General features: G+C 40.9%; 1 protein-coding gene across 3 annotated transcripts in view; it reads right to left on the bottom strand.

The window, feature by feature from the left end:
• The window catches only part of LOC133848361 (insulin-like growth factor 2 mRNA-binding protein 1), a 37,632-nt gene extending 29,494 nt beyond the window's left edge, over nucleotides 1–8,138 (bottom strand). Inside the window, exon 1 of one of the 3 annotated variants that reach the window (XM_062283889.1) lies at nucleotides 7,472–8,138. The gene's annotated coding sequence lies outside the window, so the exon portion shown is untranslated. Of the gene's footprint in view, nucleotides 1–934; nucleotides 951–7,471 lie in introns of those variants that run through there. The other 2 variants (XM_062283892.1, XM_062283890.1) reach the window with 2 other exon arrangements.
• Between the last annotated feature and the right edge of the window lie 16,754 nt (nucleotides 8,139–24,892).

Here is a 24,892-nt window from a genome sequence, read left to right on the forward strand (position 1 = left end):
TGCACGCTTTCGCTCTCTCTTCACTCCACCCACCAACGCTCCACCCCCTCCCACCGTTCACTCACTAGAGCAGCGCAACACAGCGACAACTAGTCACAAACTGCGCTGTTTTTGTTCTTGTTGTAGTTTTGTAGCTGTTATTGTTGTTGTTGCTGTTGCTAATTATTTGACGACGTCGATTAAACGCAATACGAACAAAAACAACATCAACAACAACAACAAGTTGCTCCTCCTTTCATTCAGTTCAGTTCATTTCGTTTTTCTACATTTGAATTATACATTTTTGGCAATTGTAAAAACATCGCAGCTACCGTACGTACAATACATGTGTGTGTGTGAGTGTGTGTCTATGTGTGTGCGTGCGTTTGTGTGTGTGTGTTATTGGCTTTGAATGATTTCGCTTGTCTATTTTATGTTCGGTTTTGTGGGGGATTTCATTTGATTTTTTTCCTTTTCTTTTGCTTGTATTTTTTTTTTTTTTTTGTTGGCGCGCTCTTTTTGCTTTTGTATTCTTTGCTTTTCGTTCGATGATTTCTTTGCTTACGTTTTTTTCTTAGTTTTTTTTTTTTTGGGAACGAACGAACGTATGAAGAAAGAAGTAATAACAACAGATCAAGATCACTTTTGTGGTGCTTTGTTTTTGGCAGAGAAAAAAACGAAAAAAAAAATAACAAAACTATTTACGAACAAACACAACAAGAGAGTCGAAATAAACAAGAACAACAACAAACAGTTGAAGAAACGAGACGAGGCGACGAAGACGACGGGACACGTTTTTGTTATTTGTTTTTAGTGCATATTTTGAACTTTTCGTTTTAGTTGTATTTTTTTTTGTGTGTTTTGTGCTTTTTGCCGAAAATCTTTTGCCAATAATAAAAATTTGCTTTTATTTTTATGATTGCTTTTTTTTTTTTTTTTTTGTGTGTGTGGCGACCTTCTTGCTGCTGCGGCGTTCCAAATACAAATGACGGAACCAAATTGTGTTTCCAAATACAAAAATGAACGAAGTGCATGAGGTATTCTCGCGACGTTGGCAGCGACAGAGCGGCAGAGCGTCAAAGGCTGGCAGCGTCAGCGGCAGCGCAGAGCAGAGACGAGCATGTGATGGCCAGAGAGAGAGAGAGACAGAGAGAGTGAAAGAGAGAGCGAGAGCGAAGCGGAGTGCGTAACATTTATCACTTAACAGTTCCACTCAACGTACGTTTTTTTTTTCCATCCATTTTTCGGGGGCCGCCAACGCTCTGCTCGTTTGCCTTAGCCGAAATTCCTATACACACAAACGCAAGCACAAGCACAAGCACACACACACGCGCGCACGACAGGCAGCGACAGCAGCAGCAGCGACAGCGACAGAGGCAGCGACAGCATGGAGCGCGACCGCAGCTAAAAGCGAAAGACAAGCACAATACAAAAGCAATGTGCGATGTTTTCATGTATTGCCCCTCTCTGTCTCGCTCTCACGATACGTTAGTGTACGTCTGTGTGTGTGTGTGTCTTTTGCCGAAAATTTTTAATGAGTGTGAGTGGAATAAGAAATGAGCGCCGCCAAAATACAAAAAAAAACCAGCACACACATAACGAGTGACTTCTTAAGATTTCAATTGAGCGCAGCGAAAAAGCTTTGGCTTTATATTTGCGCTCTTTGCTGATAAAAGCAACGATTACACTCAACTCTACATTTTGGCAATTTGTTGTTCTTGTGCTAAGATCGCGCAGTTTAGTGTTTAGCTCAAAACTCGAAAGTGACTCAAATGAGTTGAGCGAGAGTGAGCGAAAGAGAAACAAGGAAGGGGCGCAGTTTGGCAAATGGCAACGGGAGCTTTGGCTACGCTTAAAGGCAGACTTGTGCGTGTGTGTGTGTGTGTGTGTGTGTGAGTTTGAGAGCAGATGCCAGGATAATGCCGCAGTCGCTGTCGCTGTGTTGCGCAGCGTCGCAGTCGCTGTCGACGCTGGCGTTGCCAAAAAATTGAAAGCGGCTGCGACGACGACGACGACGACGGCGCTTAAGCGTTAAAAGGAAGAAGGAAGCAGCACAAAGGAAGTGAACTGCGGAGCTTGCCGTGGGCTTTGAGCGAAGGCAAACAGAAGCGAAACTCACACACACACACACACACACGCACACACACATGTTTGGAGATACTCCACATACAAGCATAACTATGTATATAAGAACCTAAAAAACAAACACATACGAAAATACATTGTAGTTTAGTTACCTACATACATATGTACATATGAGCCGCTTTTGACTAGCAGATACCCTATAAACATTGCCAATAGCACAATTAAACTGCTAACAATGAGTTATTATACAAAAAAAAGACAAACTTCAAGGCGCCAAATTTTAAAGCTTTAACTTGAGTCTATTTCAAAATAAAAATACGAAATTCTATTTCTATTGTACTATTAGTTATTTCAATTGTTGTTGATAATTACAGTTAATATTATATCACTATAGAGTAAATTGCTGTCTATTTCGTAATTTCGTAACTTCAGTCTGAGAACTTAATCAAAACTTAATTGAAAACATATTGCGTAGCAAAATAATGAATTTACTTCTATTTAAATTTCACTGGATGAAATGATTATAAATATATTAAAAAAGTTATTTTGAAGTTTTTGCTAAAGCAAATATTTACAATAAATGTATTAATAACGAACATTCAGGCTCATCCTTACAAGTTAATAAGAAATTCAGTTGCTATAAATGAAGCGTATAAAGAATAAGAATCTGTTTAAACTATTTTAAAATATATAACTTCATTTCAGATGTTCCAAATTGAATAACAAAGGAAGATAACTACTAAAGTAGAGTGTGAAATTTAAGCTTTTGATTTCTAGCTTCGAAATCTGTGTAAAAATTTAACTATAAATTGAACAATGTTTCAAAGATTTAAAATTTTTTAGTATTCATATAAAATAAAGCGTTTCTAGGTGAAAAAAATCAATAAGTTGCTAGATTTGAATTCAATGCAATTTTGCAGCATTTGAAGCTGTCAACTCGACGTAACCTCAATAAAAGGGACACCTAACCTATAAAAAATAAAAAAAAAACGCGAAGCACGTGTGTGTGTTTAATTTGATTGTTGCCGTTGATGAAGTGCAATAGCGTCCTGTGGCTTAGCCATATGCTGCAAGTTCGCTTTCGTGTTCGTGGCAAAAAACAAGCTAGACAAGCAAAGCAAGCCATCAATATGTCAAAGCGAAGCTCTAATTGCATGCCATAGCGAGTGGGAGGGGGGGAAGGGAAGACAGCTGTCAGCTTTTGCGGTGAGAATCAAAACAACAATAACACTTGAAGAGCGCGTGCGAAATGCACGAAAGAAGAAGAAGAAAAGACACACTTGTTGCGCTCGCTGCAGCTGCAATCGCATGCTGTCTCGCTCGCACTCGCACTCGCTGGCCCAGGTGGCCAAGGCATGCGAAGGGGACAACAAAGAAAGGCGAGTGAGAGAGCAACGCACGCGTCGCAATCAAAACAAAATCAGCTTGGCCAGGGGAGAGCGGGGTAACTGCAAGGGTTGCTGTTCTTGTTGTTGTTGTTGTTGTTGTTAGTGCGACTGCAATTGCAGTTGTTGAAGGTGACATTAATTGACGTTTAATGACGTCAACAGACGTGTGGCGAGACGAGGCGAGGAGAGGAAAGGCGAGACGAGGCGAGGCGAAGCGAAGCAAGACATGGCGAAGGGTGGTTGCGACACTGCGATTGCGAGTGCGAGCGAGAGCGAGAGAGTGCGAAGCTTTTGGACAAGCCAATTAAAGTGGAAAAGCTTTGCATGCCTTTTTATTGCGCCACACACAAAAAGTGCATCCTTTTTGTGCTCGTTGTTGCTATTGCTGTTGTATCAAAATAGGGCACGCATCCGGCCGCAAGGGGGTGAAAGGTTAAAGTCACACACTGCCACATGGGGTTGCAACATGCTGCAAGCAAACAAGCAAGCAGTGCGTGCAACGCTGCTGCAGCAGCCAAAGTGGCAGGGTCAAGGGGTTAGAGGTCATCACAACAACACTGGAGGGTGCGTTGTGGGCGTGCAACACTTTTCAATTTGCATGCCAATGAGCGTTGAGTTCACAGCGAGAGCGCCCCTTCGCTTGTTGCAGCAACTGCAGCTCAAAAAGGGTTAGTACAAACTCTGTATGTGTGTGTGTCTGTGTGTGTGTGTGTGGTAGCACAACAAGTGCAACACAAAAATGGCGCGCGCAGCAACAGCAACTGCAACGACAACAGCAACCCTGCAAAGTATGCAATAAAACGCACACACAACCTGACCCCCCACTCTCACTCCCACTCACGCCTAGCCAAACAAAACACAACAACTGCGTTTGTCCGAGTGAGAGCGAGCGAGAGTGCACAAGAGAGCCGACAATAGGCCTTTGCCGTTTCAATTGGATGCTTGCAAATGCAAATGTATGTGTGTGTGTGTGGCTGAGCAGTGCAATGCAAAGTGCACTGAGAGCGGTGGGCAAAATGGCGACGGCGACGGTGACGGTGACAACAAAACAGCAGCAGTAAGCGTAGATAGAGATCAGTGTGGTGAAAGCGCCTGGTGAATGGGGGAGAGAGATAGTTTTGTTATGTAGCAATAAACAGGTGATGCTAAGGCTGATGCAAAGTTAAGTTAGCTGCTTTAAGAGAGTGGCGATGTGAACAGCATTTTGCTGGCAAATATGTTGCTGAAAGCGGATTGGAAAATAGCGGCGTCAACACTAATGAATGCTTCTGCGATAAAGCGACAATTGCTTGAAGCTGTAAATCGGATCAACAGGCGAGCCGTAAAGTAATTGAGGCGTGCAAGTGGCGCCATCTAGCAACAGAAGTAAAGCTCATGTTGGCGCAATCTAATGGCAGCATAGCAAAAAAGAACATAAGCACAAGCCAAAAGCTTAGCACAATAGATCTGATGGAGCATTAGCAAAAGAGAGTGAGCGTGACAGTGTGAAGTGCTTTCTAGCACTAAGTGTAAATGCACTCAATTGTGGTGCTGAGAGCGGATGGCGCCAGCATCAGAAGTAAAGCACAGCTTGGTGCAATCTGATGGCAGCATAGTAAAATCGAACATAAGCACAAGACAGAAGTTTAGCACAATAGATCTGACGGCCTTTGAAAAGAGCATTAGCAAAAGAGAGTGAGCGAGACAGTGTGAAGTGCAGCGTAGTACTAAGAATAAATGCATATAATTGTGGCGCTGAGAACGGATGGCAAGATGGCGCCAGCAACAGAAGTAAAGCACAGCTTAGAGCAATAGATAAGAGAGCATTACCATAAAGGAAAGAAAGGCTTGCTGGAATAAGTGTGTGTGGGGGTGTGAAGTGCAGTCTGCAATAATATTGAGAAAGAGAGCAGCTGTCAAGATGGCGACAGCTGCACCAGCACTAGTAAAATAGGCAAGCAAAGCTTCAAAGCAATAGATCAGCAGACAGTTAGTGCGCGAGAGAGCGAGCGAGAGAGACAGAGCGGAGTGAATTGCGTGCGTTGTGTGAATTATTGAAAACGCTGTCGCGCCGCGAGTTATGTGTGTGAGAAGCAGCAACAAACAAACAATTAAAGACAACAAAATGGCAAAAAAAGAAGAAGAAGAAGACGCTTGTTTCAAGCAGATGCCGATTAAACCCGTGTGTGTCTATTGTGCGTGTGTGTGGCGTGTGAATAAAAGGGGACACAAGCCGCCAGCAGGACGAGAACGAGAACGAGGAGGACGAGGAAGAGGAAGAGGAAGAGGAAGGGGGCCAGAGGCCGGGAAGCAGAAACAGGACCAGTTGGCAACCCGCCACAAAGCTGGCAGCAAAGCAGCGACGACGGCAGCAGAAAACAGGACATTAAACAATTGAAAACGAAATGGCATGAAGAAAGCAAACAGCAAACGGCAAAGACGAAGCACACACACATACATATGTACAGGCGCAGATACACAGACAGCACACACACACACATACGCGAGGCAGACAAGTAATTCAATAAGCGCAAACGGGCCACAGCCAAGGCGAACAGGAGATGGAGATGTGGAAGAGGGAAGGGGAAGGGGAAGCTGATAGAACTAGTATGTACCATATTATATAATTTAACTGTGCGAGCGAGAGGCAAAGAGAACGCGCGCCGCAGACAGAGCGAGTGAGAGGGAGAGGGAAAGAGAAAGAGGATGGCTCTAAGCTTATTACGGGAGCATGCAAAGGACGCGGAACGAACGCGTCGCGCTCAAGGACAACAAGCGTTTCCAAAAAAGTTTTCGTATTTAATTTTTTCTGTTTTTTTTTCTACTTATTGTTGTTGTTGTTGTTGCGGTACAGTTACGCTGCCAGCTGCAACTTTGGCTAAGCTTTTTTCTGCTTCTTGGTTTTTTTTCGCCACTGATCTCATTAGTGCAGCTAGGGGGGGGGAGGGGAAGGGGGCAGCGAGGGAGCCGAAGTGTGTCTGCAGTCAGCTCATTTCCGCGTCTGTGGAATGCGTTGACCCAAGCGCAACGTAATCTAATTTTACGCTCCCTCACTCTTGCTCTCTCTCTCTCGCTCTCTTTCTCACTTGTCCTATCACTCACTCTCTTTCTCTCTCTCTCTCGCACTTGCACTCGCACTTACTCTCACTTTTCTTGGCGTCTTCCACAGATTTTGCGGCTGTTGAACTTTCGAATTGATTTGAAAACATTTTGCGCGCTTTTCGTTGCGCCCCCTGCGATGCCCCCCGACGAAGCTGAGGTGGCGAGGGGAGCGGGCGAAGAGAGCGTGCCACACTCTTGAGAATGCATTAAATTTAGCCATGCCACAGACAGAAACCCAGACACAGCAGCAATGTGGATTACACAGACGATATTTCTTTGCAGCTTCTTTCATTCATGCCACACGCTGGCTGCCCCTACCCCTACCCCAGCCCCTGCCCCCTCCTCCTCTACCCCCACCCATTTGCCCCGTCGACATTTAAAATAGACGCCATTCCCGCCGATTCGAAAATAGGCAATGCTGCAACACAATGTTGCAAGCACTGTGGCATGTGGCATGTGGCAGTGAGACTGAGGCTATAAGCTTGAATAACATTGCAAGTTCCATTTTGGAAGTAGACTGTTTGATACCCGGTATCGTTAGCTTAAGAGAGGGTATGCTCATTTGGTGGCCAAAAGAGGAGAAATCTCTAGTACAAATCTGATAAATAGCTTATCAAGCATGAGAGCAGAGTTCTGAGGGGAAAAGTAATGCCAGAGGCAATAAAAAGCACATCAGGAATTTATTTGAATGCGGATGAAAACCATGACAACAATTGAATACAGAGAAAAACGCAAACTATGCGAAAATGAGCTTTATACTTATCAAGCAAACAAAGCTCTGCACAACTAAAAAGACTGATCAATCAATAGCAAAATAGCAAAGAATCCCAAGAAACTCTTTACAATATTAAAAGCTTAGCAGTTGTTGATTGACAAATTGATTGCAAAAGTTTGCCACTTCTAACTGAACTATGAAGCGTGTTGTTGGTGATACTTACAGATTCGTTGCAAGTTGAGTGATTGACTGCAGATGATTGATGGCGAATGGATTTGTCTATTTGCGTTCAATAGTTGCAGGCTGACTCCAGTTGGATCCCAGATGAGCTTAAAGATGTGATGATATCGATGTCAGTGTCGGTGTCGGTGTCGGTGATGTGATTGAAGATCTGTGCTGAAAATGATTGAGCGATGAGTTGTTGATTGATGCCAGCAGCTCACGCTCTCACTTTCACGCTCTCTCTCTCTCTTTCTCTCTATCTCTCTCCCCTCACGCTCTCTTTTGTTCAGTCTCTCTTTCTTTCTATGTCTCTCTCAGTCTCATTCAGTTTGAAGATGTGTCTCTGGCTTGATTGATGCGTTTGATTGATCGGGACACTATAGATTTTTTGCATCGGTTGCTTGCGGCTTGATCGAAATTCGTATGTCGGCTATAGAGTTCATCGAGTGCATGTGAATTGGGGAATTTAAATGAAGTGCCAAAAGGAAAACGAAAATTATAAATAAGGGAAAATAATTGGAAATGGTATTTGAAATAGTTTTGTGGAAAACGACAAAAAAATGTATGTATGTGAGAGTTTTGTGCTGAGAATTGCTCGGACTTTGTTGTGTGTGTTTTTTTTTTTCAAATACGTTTTTGGATTTTTATGTTGGCAAGAAATTTTTTTTGTTTTGTTTGTTTGTTGTGGTTGTTGTTGTGGTAGAAACAATTGAAACTGACAATCGGACGACTAAAAATCCGAAACGAGCAAAAACCAACAACAAAAAAAAGGGCGTCCAGTGTTGTAAAGTGCCGTTGAACATCGAGAAGCGGAGCAAAGCAGGCGCCTTTAATTTGATTGATTTTCGAGGCGCCAAACACAAACGCCGAAAAAAAGGGGGAAGAAAACATGAAAAATGAGGAGGAAAACTGTTTGGGAAATTCGTTTTCATTTCGATTTTTTTTTTTTTGTTTTTGTGGCGAACTTATCGATTTTCTTCTTTTTGGTTTTTGCGTAGGTGACAAAAAAAGAAAACACAGACGAAGAGGAGTCAGCAGCAGAGAGCGATAGAGAGAGAGAGAGAGAGCGGGCACAGTGCGTGAGAGCGGGCGAGCGAGTGGGAGAGAGAAGGAGAGAGTCAGCGAGCGATGCTGGGCTGTGGGCGAGAGCGAGACAGCAGGCAGCTGCGTGTTGTGCGTATGGCGGCGGCGTCGCTGCCAGCGTCGACGCCAGAAGTGACAGCGGACAAACAGTGGAAGAAGGAGAGAAGAGTGAGGGAGAAGGGTAGCAAGAACGATAGAGAGAGAGAGAGAGCGGAGAAGGTGAGGCGCAAAGGAAACTGGAAAATATTTGGAATTTTCGCTGTTTTGCTTACAATTTTAGAAATACATGTATCCAAAGTGTGCGTTGCGCGTTATCGCTGTTATCGGCGTTATCGGTCGCTGTTATCGGTTTGCTATTCTTTGCTTTTCTTTCTTTTTTTTGCACTGTATGTATCGATGTGTGTTTGTTTTTGCTTTTCTTTTCTTTTCGTTTCCCACCAGACACAATAAAAAACAACAAAATTGCACCGAGTCGCGAGTTCGGCAGCTTTATTTTTTTTTATTTCGTATTTTCCTTTGCGCGTTTGCTTTGGCTTTTCTTTTGCTTTTGCTTCGGGTTTTCCTTCTATTCTTTTTTCTTTCTTTTTTTTTGTATTTTTTGTTGGTTCTGGATACGGATGCGAGAGCTGAACTGAGAGACGAACGAACGAACGAACGCGCAGCACGGCGACGAGTAAACTGGCAACGGCGGCGGACGCTGAAAACGTTTCAATGAAAATTTCTGTGGAAAATCCACACGCAGCCGGCGGTTGTCGGCGGCGACGTCGACGTCGACGCTGGCAGAGACGCCTTTGCCTTTTTCCTATCCACAAAAGCAGTGAAAGTAATAGTTTTGTTCTCCTTCTTCCACTTCTTGTTGTTTTTGTTGTTATTGCGGCGGCGTCAAACCCAAAATGGCTGACACGCGTTTGCATGTGTCTCTGTGTGTGTGTGTGTGTGTGTGTGTGTGAGTACGGCGTCTATCCGGCAGTTTATCCGCCGTTGTGTCGCGCAATCGAAGTTCAAGTCGAAGAGCAGCCGTTGCTCTGCTTCTGCTTTTGTGCTTCTCTGCTTCTTCCACTTCTTCCTAGTCTCTCTCTCTCTCCCTATTCCTATTTCTATTCCTATTCCTATTCCACTCCCACTCGAAACTCCCACTACTTCTGCTCACTGCACTGCTTCTGCTTCTGCTTCGGCTTCGGCTTCTGTTTCTGCTTCTGTTTCTGCTTTTTCTAACTGTTCTCGCTTAGGCACACGCACAGTGTCCGCCAACTGTTTTCACATACCCAACACTAATGAAATTTGTTATCTTCTGAATTTCCTCAACTCCACATGATTGTGTATTTACATTCGAAATACAGTTTTCTCTTTATTTGAAATATACAATATTTTATTATCGTTCTTATGAGCTATTGAATTGCATTTTGTCTTCAAGTTTCCTTTTTTGGATGTTTAACACACTCCAATCATTTTACTTGAGCCACTCATTATATGTATAATTTGTACTGTCTAATAAACGAACGACTTTTCAATTGAATTATATAATTTGTCTTATCTAGCAATTTGTGTTATCAATTAAATTATATTTGCCAGCTGAATTTTTGATTATTTACAACTAATAACTATAATTGAAGGGACTTAAGAACCTCGCGTTTTTCATATAATAACTCTTGGGTATTAGAGGTATAAATGATTATTTTATAAATGTGTTTTTTTATATTGACAATTTTCTTAAGTTATTCACAACATTTGTAAAAGTCGATTTTATTTTAACATATGTATTAGGAGATAGCATTTTTGGAATACTTAATAACAATAAAAGCTATCAATCTTTTACATATGTTGGTTGATAAATCAACTAAACCATTAGTTACTAAAATAGGTAAATGGATAGTCGATAAACTTATTGCTCTTGGTATTAAATATTCCAAGAACCTATTTATTATATGTAATTTTGTTATCTCTTAATGTAATAAAAGTTAAATCTGCTATGTTAAGCTATGTTAAATCAGTATTTAGTGACATTTTGTAGGCGAAAAAAGAATTGTAAATTAATTGAATATTGTAGCTGTATATAAATAAATATATATAGTAATATGTTTGTAATTAAGTTATAAATGTTTTTTATATATGTATATATTTAAGTAGCTTACAATAAAATTAAATTAAAGACATAATACGTAAAAAGCAAATTATTGAAATTTTGCAATTATCTAATTTTGTTTTAACTATGTATTTAAGTAGTGCATTTGTATTTTATTTATTTATTTTTATATATATTTGAGTAGCTTACAATTAAATTAAATTAAAGACTAATAGTACGTAGAAAGCAAATTATTGAAATTTTGCAATTATCTAATTTTCTTTTAAATATGTATTTAGGTAGTGCATTTGTATTTTATAACTTGCTAATTGATTTAAAGTAACTGAATTGAGAAGTGAAGTGCGCATACTGACAGTGGACACTGTGTCGACCTGTGTGCTGGCTCCTCCATTGAAGAAGAAACGTTCCAAACGGATAACCGAATATTTTCCATGTGAATGGTTTGCGGCATTTGCCCACAACGACGGCGACAGCGACGCTGACTGCGCAGTTGACATTGACGTCGCGACGCAGCAATTTACACGACGAACAGAGAGACAGAGAGAGAGGAAGAAGAAGATGAAGAAGGGCAGTGTTGTGGATGAGAATGAGGATGAGGGTGAGAGAAGCAAGCGAACGCGTGAAAAGCGAATTTTCATTTCATGTTTTGTCACGAAGCGAATGGAGAAGAACACCAAAGGAAAAAAGGAAAAAACCCGAAATCAACGGAAAATGCGAGGAAAACTCACGTTGGCATTGACAACAAGGGTGGCTAAGTCGACTTCGACGTCGACGTCGCCGTCGCAGTCGACGTCAGCAGCAGCTGTGGGCAGCAGCAACGCTCTCTGAGCGTAGAAAAGACGGAAAATTCAGCTGCCTACGTCTGTATGTGTGTGTGTGTGTGTGTGTGTGTGTGTGTTTGAGTTTTCCTTTGGTGTTTTGTTGCCTTTTCCTGGCTTCGACGCCGCTGACTGTTGAGTTTTCTCAATTTGCTTCACACACATGGACACAGACACAGAGAATCCACAATGATTTGAAGCAATACTCTAACCTCAGACCGAGGGTCAATCGAAATGCCAGCTCGATTAAAGGCCACACTTCGGATAAGAAAAGAGATTGGAAAAAAGCAAACTCTACATTCGAAATTCAATTCTATACAAACATAGAAATATGTGCGATGGTGGAAAATGAAATGAATTGACTATAAGACTAGATAAAAAGAGAGATAATAAGGCATAAAGTGGAAGTTGATAACACTTCTTATAAGAAAAGATAAAACAAGAAACTGCATCTTTATGAAGTACATTTTAAGAGCTAAGAAGAGTTAAATGAAAAAGTTGCATTGATAAAACCAATATGAATATTTTTAAAAAAGTATTAAAAAAGACAAAGATTAAATCTATATGTTATGTATTAATTGTAACTTAAGAAAAAGGACATAAAAAAGATAAAAGTCGAATTAATTCTATACAATTTTCTCACTTAATATTTGAATGCAAATATAATCTGTAAATTATTAAATATGATAGAGAAGAAATTGCATTAATAAAAACAATATGAATATTTGAAAGTAAAAGAAGATAAAGATTAAATCTATATTTTATGAATTCATTGCAACATCAAAAACTGACAAAAAAAAGAAGAAATGAATTCTATATTCCATGCTTACTTAGAAAGAATATGAAAGAGAAGTTGTATTGATAAAAACAATATGTATGTTTGAAAGTATAAATAAAGATAAAGATCAAATCGTTATGCCATTTATTTAGATAAAAAATATATTTATTCTATACAAATTTCTTACTCAAAACTTGTTATGCAAATATAATCAGAGTTTTAAATAAGCGATTAAATAAGATAGTGAAGGAGATGCATTAGTGAAACAAATATTTCTTGGATGTCATGAAGAAAAGTTGAAAAACTTAAAAATAAGTATTTTGTGCAAAAAGTCTTAAGAGTTATTGCATTTTACTCGTCAAATAATGGAATTTTGTATTATATATTTTTTGATGTTCATATATGTTATTTGATCGTAGAAGGACATCAAGTGTTCGGTGCGCTGAAAATGTTGAGCTATTTCGATACTCAAGAATTTACATTTACCTGTGCTCAGCTTCCACAGCTGTGGCAATTTCTCAATGTGCCAGCTGCAGTAGCTTTTGCTTTTACTTTGGCTTTGGCTTTGGCTTTCGATTTAGCTTTTCCTCGTTGTGACTGACATTTCATTTGCCTGACTGAGTGGCTAACGGTAAATGGCAGCCATATTGTTGCCGACGAATGCGAATTAGCTTCTCAGCCTTGCATTCGTCGCGTCTTCCTCTTCTTCTTCTTCTTCTTCTTCTTCTTCTTCTTCTTCTTCTTCTTCTTCTTTCTGTGGCGGTCAGTTGAGTGCGTTTTTAATTGAGTTACTCAGCCATATGCTTAAGATTTTATCTGACAATCAACAGAAGCTGCCAAAGCTTGCAAGCTTTAACAATAGCAAACACTTTTAGCCGAGCTTAAGCTGGTCTTTGCTCAGGGTTTAGTTGAGTAAATATAGAATCAATATGAAGCAAACGGAATTTGGTGTTGCTTGAAGTTTAGAATTCACAGAAAATATTGATTGCACAATTTAAACGAATTTTAAAGAAAATGTAGATAATTGCAAAATTGCACTTAATTAAAGTAATACACTGAAAGTAAAGATCAAATTCTAAAATCAAGAACATTTGCCTTCAAAATTGAATTCTTGAAATAAGACCACTTTAAGAATGAATTCTTAAAATGCCAAATTTCAGATTTTGGTTAAACAATTTGGGTTAAATAGAACATAATATTTTATTTGATCTTATAATAAGATTTTTTGGGTTAAATATAACATAATATTTTATTGGATCATATAATAAGATTTTTTGTCTTACTATAAGAGTTTTGTCTTAAAACTACAAAAGTATTTGTATCTTTTTATTAATAAGAACTTGTGTCTTATATTAAATGTTCTTGAAATCAAGATGTGTTTTCTAACATTAAGATTTTCATGTTCTTAGTATTAAGTCCAAAATCTAGACTTCAAAACCTTTTTTTTCTGTCTAATTATTTACTTTCTACATATTCAATCTTTTATTTAATTTAATTCTAGGCTAAGTTCTAAATTGTTGATAGACTAGTTAATCTAGCAACAGTTTAGAATTCTTCAATTTGTATTGTTTTTTTTTATTTTAATGCTTTTAAACGTAGCTAATATTTCGGCTAATACTCAAATTAAAATAGTTTATTTTACTGCACTTTGAAGTTATCTTAATTTTTGATTAAAATGCCTTTTCCACCGAATTCATGTTTCTGATTAGATGTTAAGGTTAAGGTTATTTCCTTACAGTTCTGCTTGGATTGCACTGCCTCAGCTTCTTTCCCTCTCCGTCTCCGTCTCCCTCTCTCCTTCTGTCTCTGTCTCTCCCTCAACTTGTACTCTTATTTCTAGCTTGCTACTTTAGCGCTTTGCCTTTTACTTTCTCTGCTTAACTATGTTGTCTATGACCTTGCAACGGTTTCGACTTCGTCTTCGTTTGCTGTTTTCGGCAGCTTCCTTTGATTTCTGTTTTCCCATTGTGAAGGCCTTGCAACGCACCCTGTCGAAAACGTGCTAGACGCAATTCAGGGATTGAGAACGCGTCCCGTTTTTGGAAATTTCGGTAGTTTTTCAACCCCAGTGGAAAGCGCTTGGCAAATTCTGTATGCATGTACATATGTATGTGTGTCTGATGATGGGGGGAAACTAGGAAACGTTGATGCGTTGCGTATGCCAGGAATGCCACAGCCGGCGCTTTACCCTGACTAAGGTCCTGGGACAGCAGGACAACAGGGCAACCCACAACGGAATCAGACGTGCAACACGAAGCAAGGCAACGCAACATCCACCCCCGAGGGAGGAAGGCAGTGCGTAGTTGGCTTGGCTTGGCTTGGCTGGCGATTAGCACTGCGTATCCTTGGATCGTCAAGCTATCTAAGTGCGCTCTACCTTCGTTCCCACCTCCCCGACTAGTCTAGCCACCACTCCACCACCACCACCAACAACAACTACATCCACAGCCGAGTGCTTTGAGTGTCCCGCGTCACGCGTTCTGTATTTTTTTGCTTTTCTTTTCTTTTTTTGTTAGCTGCTGCCTGTTGCCATCTCGCTTGCGCAGGATCAGCGTCAAATGATAAACGGGTAACGTTTCAGGCACACCGAACTCTTCCCTTACCCTACCCACCCCTCTGAACTCTTCCCTTGCCAACTGTGCAACATTTTCCCTGCTCAGCTCAGCTCGACTCTGCTTTAGTTTGCGGCGAACGTATTGTGTTGTGCGAGCCTTTGCTTTCGCTTTTTATTATTATTATTTCATTAGATTGCAACCCTCGTCGTCTCGTTGTAACAGCGACTGTGCGTGCTCTTTGTCCCGTATCTGGTATCCCGTTGTCCTGCGTCCTGTGTCCTGCGTCCTGTGTTCTGTGTCCCGTGCCAAGCATAGAGAGAGAGAGAGAGAGAGAAGTGCGTAAAAAATGTTTGCCAACATTTTTCACCGAATTTCAACTTGCCATCCACTTCCATTACCAACGCACTCGCTCAACAGCCTCCCTTCCTCTGGCATTCCGCAGCCTCCTCATCGGTAATGTCGCTAGCAGACGCTGACGTCATGGATGCTCAATTGATGCTATTGCACGAAAGGCATCACTCCGGTTGCAACTAACAAATGGGGGAGAAAGAATGGCGAGAAAGGAGAGAGAGAACGGAAACAGGCATTTAGGAGCAGCAAATTCGAAGGTATCGGATTAGTTAAGCTCTCTTTTAAATAATCCTAATCCACCTCTAGTCTACACTTACACTCTACTTTCTCTGTTTTCTATCTTTAAATGATTCACTCAGATTCAAGTCAATTTTCTATTATCTCTCCCTTACTCCCGCTTTGACTGTGCTTTACAGATCTTTATCTCTCTTTCTGGATTTTTATTTCTCACTTTCCTATTGCTGAGGAAGAATGGAGAGAAAGTATGGGGAACGGAAACAAGCATTTAGGAGGTGCAAAGTCGAAGGGATCGGATTAGTTAAGCCATTTCTCTATTTTAAATCATCCTAATTCAACTCTAGTCAACACTACATTCCCATCTCCACTTTCTCTGTTTTCTATCTTTAAAGATTTCTCTGAGAATCAAGTCAATTCTCTGTTTATCTCTGTCTTAATCCCTTTTTGAATGTGCCTCCCAACCCTTTATCTCTCTTTCTGGATTTTTATTTCTCACTTTCCTATTGCTGGCCGGTTGCAACTAACAAATGGGGGAGAAAGAATGGCGAGAAAGGAGAGGAAACGGAAACAGGCATTTAGGAGGTGCAAAGTCGGATTAGTTAAGCCATTCCTCTATTTTAAATCATCCTAATCCAACTCTAGTCTACACTCAAATCCCACTCCTTACTTTCTCTTAGATGGAAATCAATTTTCTTTCCATTTCCACCTTACTCTTTCTGTGCCTCCCAACTCTTTATCACTATTTTTTCAGGTTTTTATTTCTCACTTTCTTTTCGGACGCAACTTTGTTCTCCCTCTTGCTCTTCCTCAAGCAGAGGGAGAAAAGTTCATTTGTCAGCCTCACTAACTGTCTTCAGCTGTTATCGCTATCGCTGGCGTTATCGATTAACGGTGATCGTCTGTGACCTGAATGCGTTTTTAATTCCCTTAACTGGAATTCAAGTTATGAGTTTGCTGTTGCTTTCAGGCTGATTGGATGATGCTAATCTCATGCAACAGACGCCAGGACGCCACGACTCCGCCACAACACTCTGACACCACAGATGACAGCGAAGAGACAGAGACAGAGGCAGAGACAGAAGCAGAGAGAGAGAGAGAGAGAGAGAGAGATAGAGCGAGGGGGATCCTGTTAGATGCCACCGAAAGCCGAAAGGGTTAGCGAGACAAGCGTGTGGCATGCAACACAGTCGTCGTATCAAATGCAAAGTTAGCCAGAGATGGCGCAAGTGGGTGAGCGAGACAGAGAGAGAGAGAGAGAGAGAGAGAGAAAGAGAGAAGGAGAAGGACTGCACGTTTACTTATCAGGTTGAGGATCAAGAGGATCGTTGCCACTGACGTCAGCTGCACCTGCAACGCGAACGTCGCACGAGCCACAACACTCCACATGGAGGGGAGTTGAGGGGGGACCGAAGACCGGGGAGCAAGCGGAGGGCAACCCCTTGAGCTGTTAACGGTTAACGGTAACGCGGCTCATTTTCAACTGTTATTTGTTTTCGGGTCACTTTTATGAGGCGACGAAACGAGGAAAACGAGCAGCAAAAAGGAGAGCGACGACGCGAAGGGGAAGGGGGAGCAAAAGGTGAAGAGGAAGAGGAATATAGGCAAGAAAGAAGGCGACGAAATGAGAGCAGATCGAAGTGGAAAGAAATAGGGAGTAGAGAGGAAAAAAGCTTATTCAAAACATTACAGTCAAGGGGGAAACTTCAAAAGAAATCTACAATAGAGAGTTACCAGAGGAATAAGGGATATACATAATTCTAGAAAGAGTTGAAATAGTAAGGGACTTAATTAGATAAGCGGAGGCAAAGTATTTAAAATAGACTGAAGACTCGCGAAGCTCAGGAAATAAAAGAAAAGAAAAAAGGGGAAGATGAGAAAAAAGAAATGGGAAAAAGAAGCAGCTAAGAAATAAGAGAAATATAAGAGACAGGAGAATTTTGGCAGAAGTAACATGAAACCGAATATCAAAGGAGAATGAAAAGCTAGAGAGGAGAGAGTAACTTTTATTTGAGCACAGATTGAAGGGCGTGAAAAGAAGGAGAAATTGTATTACAAGTGAACAAAAATCGCGAAAAAAAAGTAGGAAAGCGACCGAAGAACGGGGGAAGTGGAAGTGACAAGCGAATGCGGTGCATGCAACGCACTGCGAATGCGAATGTGAATGCGATGCTCGTGGACGATGCTTGGGGCATGCAACTTGATCCCTACGCCAGGTTGCTCATAATTATCATATCAAGTCGAGTGAATTGAAACGAGCATGCCACAGGGGCAAGGGGCAAGCAGATGAAGCTGCAGCTTCGCACAAAATAAAAAAAAACAAAGCAAATAAAATAAATACAGCAAAGAAAAGAAAAGATGAGAAAAGTGCAGCGAGCAAGGGGCAACCCCTTTTGCAATGCGCGTTGCAGCTTCGAAGCTTGCAGCTTCCAGGTTGCAGCTTGCAGGCAACGTTGCAGCCTCCTTGAGCGCGTGCCACGCAAGGCCAGAGGCCAATTTATGCAGCACGAGGATGCAGCACACACAAGGTTGCGTCGTCGACGACGACGAGCGATGCAATCTGATCTCTGTCCTCGCTTGCGTTGCGCTTTTGTCTGCAGCAAGAAGTGGCAAGTGTGTGTGTATTGAATGCATCTTAATCAGCGCTTAATGTGTTGTGATTGTGGCAGCTGCCCCGGCTTGTGGCACGCGTCGCATCTGCACTTTCTTGCCCCCTGCATCCTGCGTCCTGCGTCTTGCGTCCTGAAAACATCTTCTCGCTCGTTTGTTTTTGCACTTCGGGTTATTGCCACAAAACCACGCCCCATTGCGCAATTATCGCCAGCGTTTTTTTTTTGGGGGCAGCCACAAGGTGCATAAGGGGCACGGCTGAGTGACAGTTGCCACTTGACTCTGCTTAAAAGCAGCGCCATAATTAATGTGATAAAGCAATTGGCTTCTTTTCTGTTTTCTGTTTTTTGCTTTTTTTGTTTTCTTCGAGCTTGCAACGCATCATTATGCAACCTCGACACTGCAACAGCAGCAAAGAGAGAAGGGAGCAGAGAGAGAGAGAGAGAGAGAGGAGAGGCAACCAAGTGCTGTGCTAATTACAATGATCAGTGATCAAATGGAGTGTCGACGCCACTCGAATTACACGTAATGTCTTCATGTTGTGGCAGCCACAGAAATTGTGGCATCTCCTGGCATCCGCTCTCTAAATCTTTCTTTGAGTAAGTTGATCACAGGAAGTGACAAAAATAAAGAGCATTTTGAGACAGACTCGACGCAGTTTCAAATTATTCAAATTCCATCAAAAAATATAGTTTACTTAATTGATGCTATTATAAAGTTTCTCAACAAAAAAATAAGTGTAGAAAAGCCATTATCAAATTGAATTAGGGCACTTCTTATGACTTACTATCCAAAATTTATACTCCTTTGGGTTCCAGGCCACAAAATCATAAAAATCGCACAAATACCCAAATTTCCCCTTATCCTCACTCATAATAAGCTCCTAAAAGAAAATCTACTTATAGCAAAACTTAACTAAGATTCCCTGATACATCCGTATGGTATCAACTTACTAATAATAATACTTCAAGCACCAACTATTTCATTAGGAAAAGGAAAATGAATCATGCCGAAATCCCAAGAAGTCGTCAAGTAAAATATCTAAGAATCAGACTAGGACACACTCTGGCAACTCACGATCATTTACCTAAGGGTAAAAACACATCCTAAACTTCTTCAAAGCAGCAAATAAAAAACTTTGAATATAACTAAAATTATAACTTGTTCATATTATATATATATTTAATTAATCATTATAGTTACATACCTTTTGTAAACATTTTTAATTATACTTGTTACTAGCCAAAGCAGCTCGCTAGGCTATAAATTAATTTATAGTCTATGCCTTTAATAAATAAATAAAAAAATATTAAGCAAATTCTATAGATCGCTTAAATGTATAAATTTGGTTAAACTTTGGGGAAAATTAAAAATTGGTTTAGCTAAAAACGAAAAACAGCTCAAGATGAAAGTTGCAATTTCCTTAACTAATATTAGTCAGTGCAATTTTGTACTAAAGTTTGTAGAAAATACTAGATTATATTATAATCAATAGTAAATGGAATTTAAGGACCGAATCAGAAAACTATGAAATAATTTAAATGGTATACAAAACAATTAAGAATTCCAGAGTCGATTGTCAGTTAATCGCTTGCCATTCACAGTAAAAGTTAAGCAAAGCGCTATTGTCATTTAAATATACCAAATTAACATACCAAGAAATACTAAAATACACGGAAATATACCGAAATATATATTTGGTATATTGATATAACAAGAGCAGAACAAAAGTTGTAAATGCTATATAAAAATTGTACAATTATTATCGTTTAAATATACCAAATTAACATAGCATAAGCAAAAATACTAAATTACACCGAAATATATATATATATACTATATATTTGGTATATTGATATAACAAGAGCCGATCAAAATTTATAAATGCTATTTAAAGATTGTGCAATTAAACTTTATTATTATTTTCTTTCCGAAGCAGCACAAAAAATTGAAGTAATGTAAATAAAATATATTAAATAAGGATAAACAATTATACAAGTTGAATGCTTTTTACTATATAAAGATATATATGTACATAATTATACAAGTTGAGTGTTCTTCATTTTGTTTAAGCAATTATTCAATCGAAAAATGTCAAGTATCCCTTGCATGTATCCTTTGCAATGAAATCGCAACAGTTTCAAGAATTTATTGGTTTTTGATGAGGCTCAAGGATGCGTGTGTGTGTGTGCGTGTGTCCTTTGTCCTTTTTCGGCCCGCTGAGTGTTAATGGCCACTTAATTACGAGAACTTTTAATTGTCGCCGAGGCGATTGACAATTGCAAACAAGCTAGAGCGAGAGGCACAGTATACGAGAAGGAGATAGAGAGGGATAGGGAGAGGGAGGGCAGACTCCAGAGATGGCAGGACATCTGCGAAGCAAGGACTTTGAGGGGCCACCCAGGAGACGAGCACCGCGGGCGCTCATGCTCATTAACGCCAGGAATTAACGAGCATTTAGTTGGACAACAAACGAGAACGAGGATCGAGCCGACAACGCGTTGCTCGCTGCTGTTGCTGCTGCAGTGTGTGGCATGTTGCATGTTGCATGTCTGGCGGTCATAAAAAATTCATATTTAAAATGCATAACAATGAGAGAGGGGCCCGAAAAAACGAAAAAAAAACGAAACGAAACGAGACGAAAAAAAGAGTAAAATACTCATAAGATGCGAACAAAAAGCGAACGACACGCAAAGCTTAGAAGCCGTTAGAGCGCGAAGAAGAAGAAGAAGACGAAGTGGGGGAGAGAGTGAGAGTGAGGGAGGACGAAAGAGAGACTGCAGTCTCATGAGAGAGAGAGAGAGCAGAGGAGTGAGGCAGAGGGAGAGGGCAGACAAAGGTGCGAGTCAGCTACAAACGGAGTTAGAAAGAGAGCAAAGAGGAGGAGAAGGAGCAGAAGAACGAAAGAGAGCGGGAGTGATGAAAATTGCATTGTATACAAAGGAGTATTGAGGAAGGGAAAGAGACAAGGCGATGTGCACAAACGGTGAAAAATAGAGAGAGGGAGAGAGAGAGAGAGAGAGAGAGAGAGGGAGGGAGTGTGTGTGCACCTTTTGCGAAATTAAGCTGGCATTTTTAGTGGACACGCGGCACGCGCGGCTCTCTCTCCAGTTGTCCTGCCGCCGTCCTGTCGTCCTGCGTTGATCCTGCCACAGAGCCAAGCCAAGCCAAGCCAGAGGCATTGGCACTGCTTATCCTTAATTTCGTTTACTTTTTGCCGTTTGCCGTTGCCCCGTTGTCTCCTGTTGTCTCCTGTAGTTCGTTCGCTGCGCTGCCCTTTTGCCTTTGGGACAGGTGCAAAAAACTTGAGAAACTCTTGTTGGTTTTTTTATTCTGTTTTTCGGGCTACCATCGCCGGCGTCTCCCTCCCTCGCCTCGCCTGGCATTAATTCGCTTCTTTATTTTTCGGTAATTGCCGAAAATGTTCCGAATGAACGAGCGAATCCTCGTCGCGTCCTCGTCCTCGCTCGTGCTCTGATCCTGCGACAGCCGGATTATGGCACCATGCAATGCGATGCGATGCGATGCGATGCCATGCACTACACTGCATTGCAATGCCATGGCCTCTGTCCTGTCCCTGTCCCTGTCCCTGTCCTGTCGCTGATGTCCTGCTGCTGATCCTTAGCGCTTGATTGCGATTTCACGTTCCCATTTAACATTTTACCCATTTTACCATCACGTTGCGCGACTCTTGCGACTCGCATTTTTCGGGCTCGACAGCCGTGCGATCATTGACTCTTGTCAGGCAATGCCCCCGACAAAGCTCGCCCCCTCGTCCTCCTCCTTCTCTCTTCCTCTTCCACTCGCATTCTCTCTCTCACACAATCTCAAATACTTGTTGCCTGTCTGTCTGTCTGACCGACTCGAAAAGTGCCTGTAACTTGGCGACCTTAAAAGCGAATGACTTCAAAGTTGCCACCAAGTGTCCACTTAATATTTACTTTATATTTCATCTAAGATTTTGATTTCTCTCTAACCAGAAAAGGCAATAAAATGCACAACTGAGTCAGGGAATACGTCAAATAAACTGTGAATAAGATAAGACTAAATAAAATAAGACTAAATAAAAAGCAAAGCTGAAATAACAAATTTGAAAAAGAATATGGTATAATATTGTATTATATAAAATATTTAAAATACATTAAATATATTCATTTACCGTTTGTTTTTGCTAAATATATATTTATAGTTTTTATAAAAGTATAAAAACTACAATTTAAATTAAATTATTCTAGTGTCAGTAAAAATACTTAATATATTAACTTATTTCCAAACTTATCAATTTATTTCAAAAATAATGTAACTTTTATTTTAAGTGTAGTTACATTTATAATTTTTATGCATATGTATTACTTTATAGTCATATAAAATATTAATTATATTGCAATTAATTGCATGTATTGCTTTTCATTCAAAGTTCAAGTTTAGAATATCTATTAACTCGAATTTTAGGAGTTTATTTATTTTGCAATTCGCAATAATAATTGCTGTATTATAAATTTGGAAGAAATGTGGATTTTATTTGCGAGTTTTATTGGCTCGCTTGTGATTATTTGCGTTTTTCCATTGCATTGCATTTCCTCAACGAGACAAATCAATGTGACCTCATTCTAACCTCAAAGTGTGCGCAAACTTTTGGCACATAATGAACCGCGACAATAATTAATAATTCATTGCGCTGGAATAACACCCTGCGCTTACCGACCCCGCCCACCGCACACCTCATTCCACTAACACTAACACCAACACATGCATGCATAATGTTCATTTTGCCATTAGAATTTGTTATTGCGTCTCTCTCTCTGTGTGTGTGTGTGTGAGTGGCCCCAAATAATGGCGATGACATCGTTGGCGTTCGCAATTTCAATCATTTTATTTGCACAAACGTAAAAATCAAAGATAAGCAACAACAACAAGAACAACAGTAAAAGCGGCGACAGCAAGCAGTTTGGCACGCGTTTTGTTGCTCTCTCTCACCAACACACACATAGCCAAAGCGTCGCGACGCGTCGTGTCGGCAAAGCAGATGTCGCCCCATTTGTACATGTTCTTACGTGTGTGTATGTGTGTGTGTGTGTGTTATGCGGGACAGCAGATGCGCAACAAATTTAAATGTTAAAATACAAAATATAAAGCAAAAGCAAAAAAGAAAATGAAACACAACAACAACAAGAGCAACGCAGTGCCGCGAAATTCATTAAGCCTAGCAACAACAATCGCGGTGTTGGGAGGCCGCGCCAGCATACGATTGGGCGTGTAAGAGAGTCCGAAAAGAGAATACTACAGCGAGAGCTCAAGCCGCAGTGTGAGTGCGAATGTGTGTGTGTGTGAGTGAGTGAGCAAAAGCACACACACACGCACACACAGGCGGGCTTTGTGCTTGTGCGCTCTCAAGCTGTGATGCTTTAGCATTGGGCGGCCTACTACTATTCCTACTACGTTTTTACGCAAACAGACGGCCACAGTCAACAGAGCTGTAGCCATTTTGTAGCAGTCACAGCAGCAACATCAACAACAACAACAACAGCGTGGTGGCCCAATCGGCAAACGCAAGCGACAGCAGAGTGCAATTTTGCAAGCACAGCAAAAACAAGAACAAAAGCAAAAGCAAAGGCAATGGCAGAAAGCACGTGCATTGCACGCCTCCCTGTCGCACCGCATTTGGAAGGCTTTCGTGCGAGTTGTCCGCTTCTGGGAGTGTGGGTGTGTGCGTGTAAGAGTGCGAGAGTGAGCGCAGCTTAACGACCCTTGGTTGGCTGACGCTTAATCTGTACACACACACACACACACATACACAAATGCATGTATGTATGTATGAAAATAAATACGTGCATGTTGCGTAGTGAAATTCTAGGAAGCAATTCTACCGTTATTTACAACGAGCTTGACTCGTTTTCTGATCAGTTTTGTTTTTTTTCCTCTTTTTTGGCAGCTGAAATGAAACCCGAAAAAGCTGTTGCCAACAATAATACGATTTTGTTTGTCGGCGGCTAATTATGAATAACAAAAGCGGGCCAACGCTTCTTGGTGGTCATCTCAAGAAAAGCCCCCTTTCGGCCCGGCCCGGCCCGGTCCATAACAAAAAATTCGCAAACAAAGTGTCCATTGTTGACAGATCTGCGTGCAGCAACTTGGCAGCTGCTGTTGTCGCCAGGACGCCAGGACGCCAGAAGCCTGGGATGCTGGGCGACGGCTGCTTCACACCCTGGACAGGCCTAAGACTAGTTGTCGACCGGCTGACCAGTTCATCACTTGACCAGTTTGTTGACTACCTCTGTCCTATGAGCAGCTGTGACGTGTGTGGCAAACAAAACTAGAAAAGCTTTGTCCATTGTCTGGCCCATTCTTTTGTTCCATTCATTGCCGCTCGCATACCTATGATTTGGGTGTAATTCTTTTGAATATCACATTTCTGTCTTCAATCCCAAACTGAACTTTCACATAGCAGCAAATTTTTTTATTTGATTTATTTTTGAAATTTAACTAACAAAAGCCAGTGGAAGCGCCATCTATTGGGCATTTTGTAACATGCTGATCAACAAACTCTCTTCGTTAAGCAGGTGCATGTCTCCACTAAAAATATATAAGTGGTTGCCAAGCTGGCTATGCAAGCAGTGAACTGCCCACAAAGCAGTTTGCAGACCATGCATCAAAAGAATAATGCATACTTTTAGGCCGTTTGATTAAATCTTTTTCAAAACAAACATTGCATACTTTTAAGTCTAACATTAAAATGTTGACGTCTGACACTATACGCAAGAAATTGTATACTTTTAGGATGCGGCTCAAAGAGATATTTAAGCAAATTGATTGCATACTTTTATTGTCGTCTAGAAAATTGATCGTAATTCTGCAATATCCTGTCGCATAATGTCAGGATATGCTTCATTCGAATTGCAAAGACAAACTA

Source organism: Drosophila sulfurigaster, chromosome X (assembly GCF_023558435.1).
Source record: "Drosophila sulfurigaster albostrigata strain 15112-1811.04 chromosome X, ASM2355843v2, whole genome shotgun sequence".
Classification (NCBI taxonomy): Eukaryota; Metazoa; Arthropoda; class Insecta; order Diptera; family Drosophilidae; genus Drosophila; species Drosophila sulfurigaster.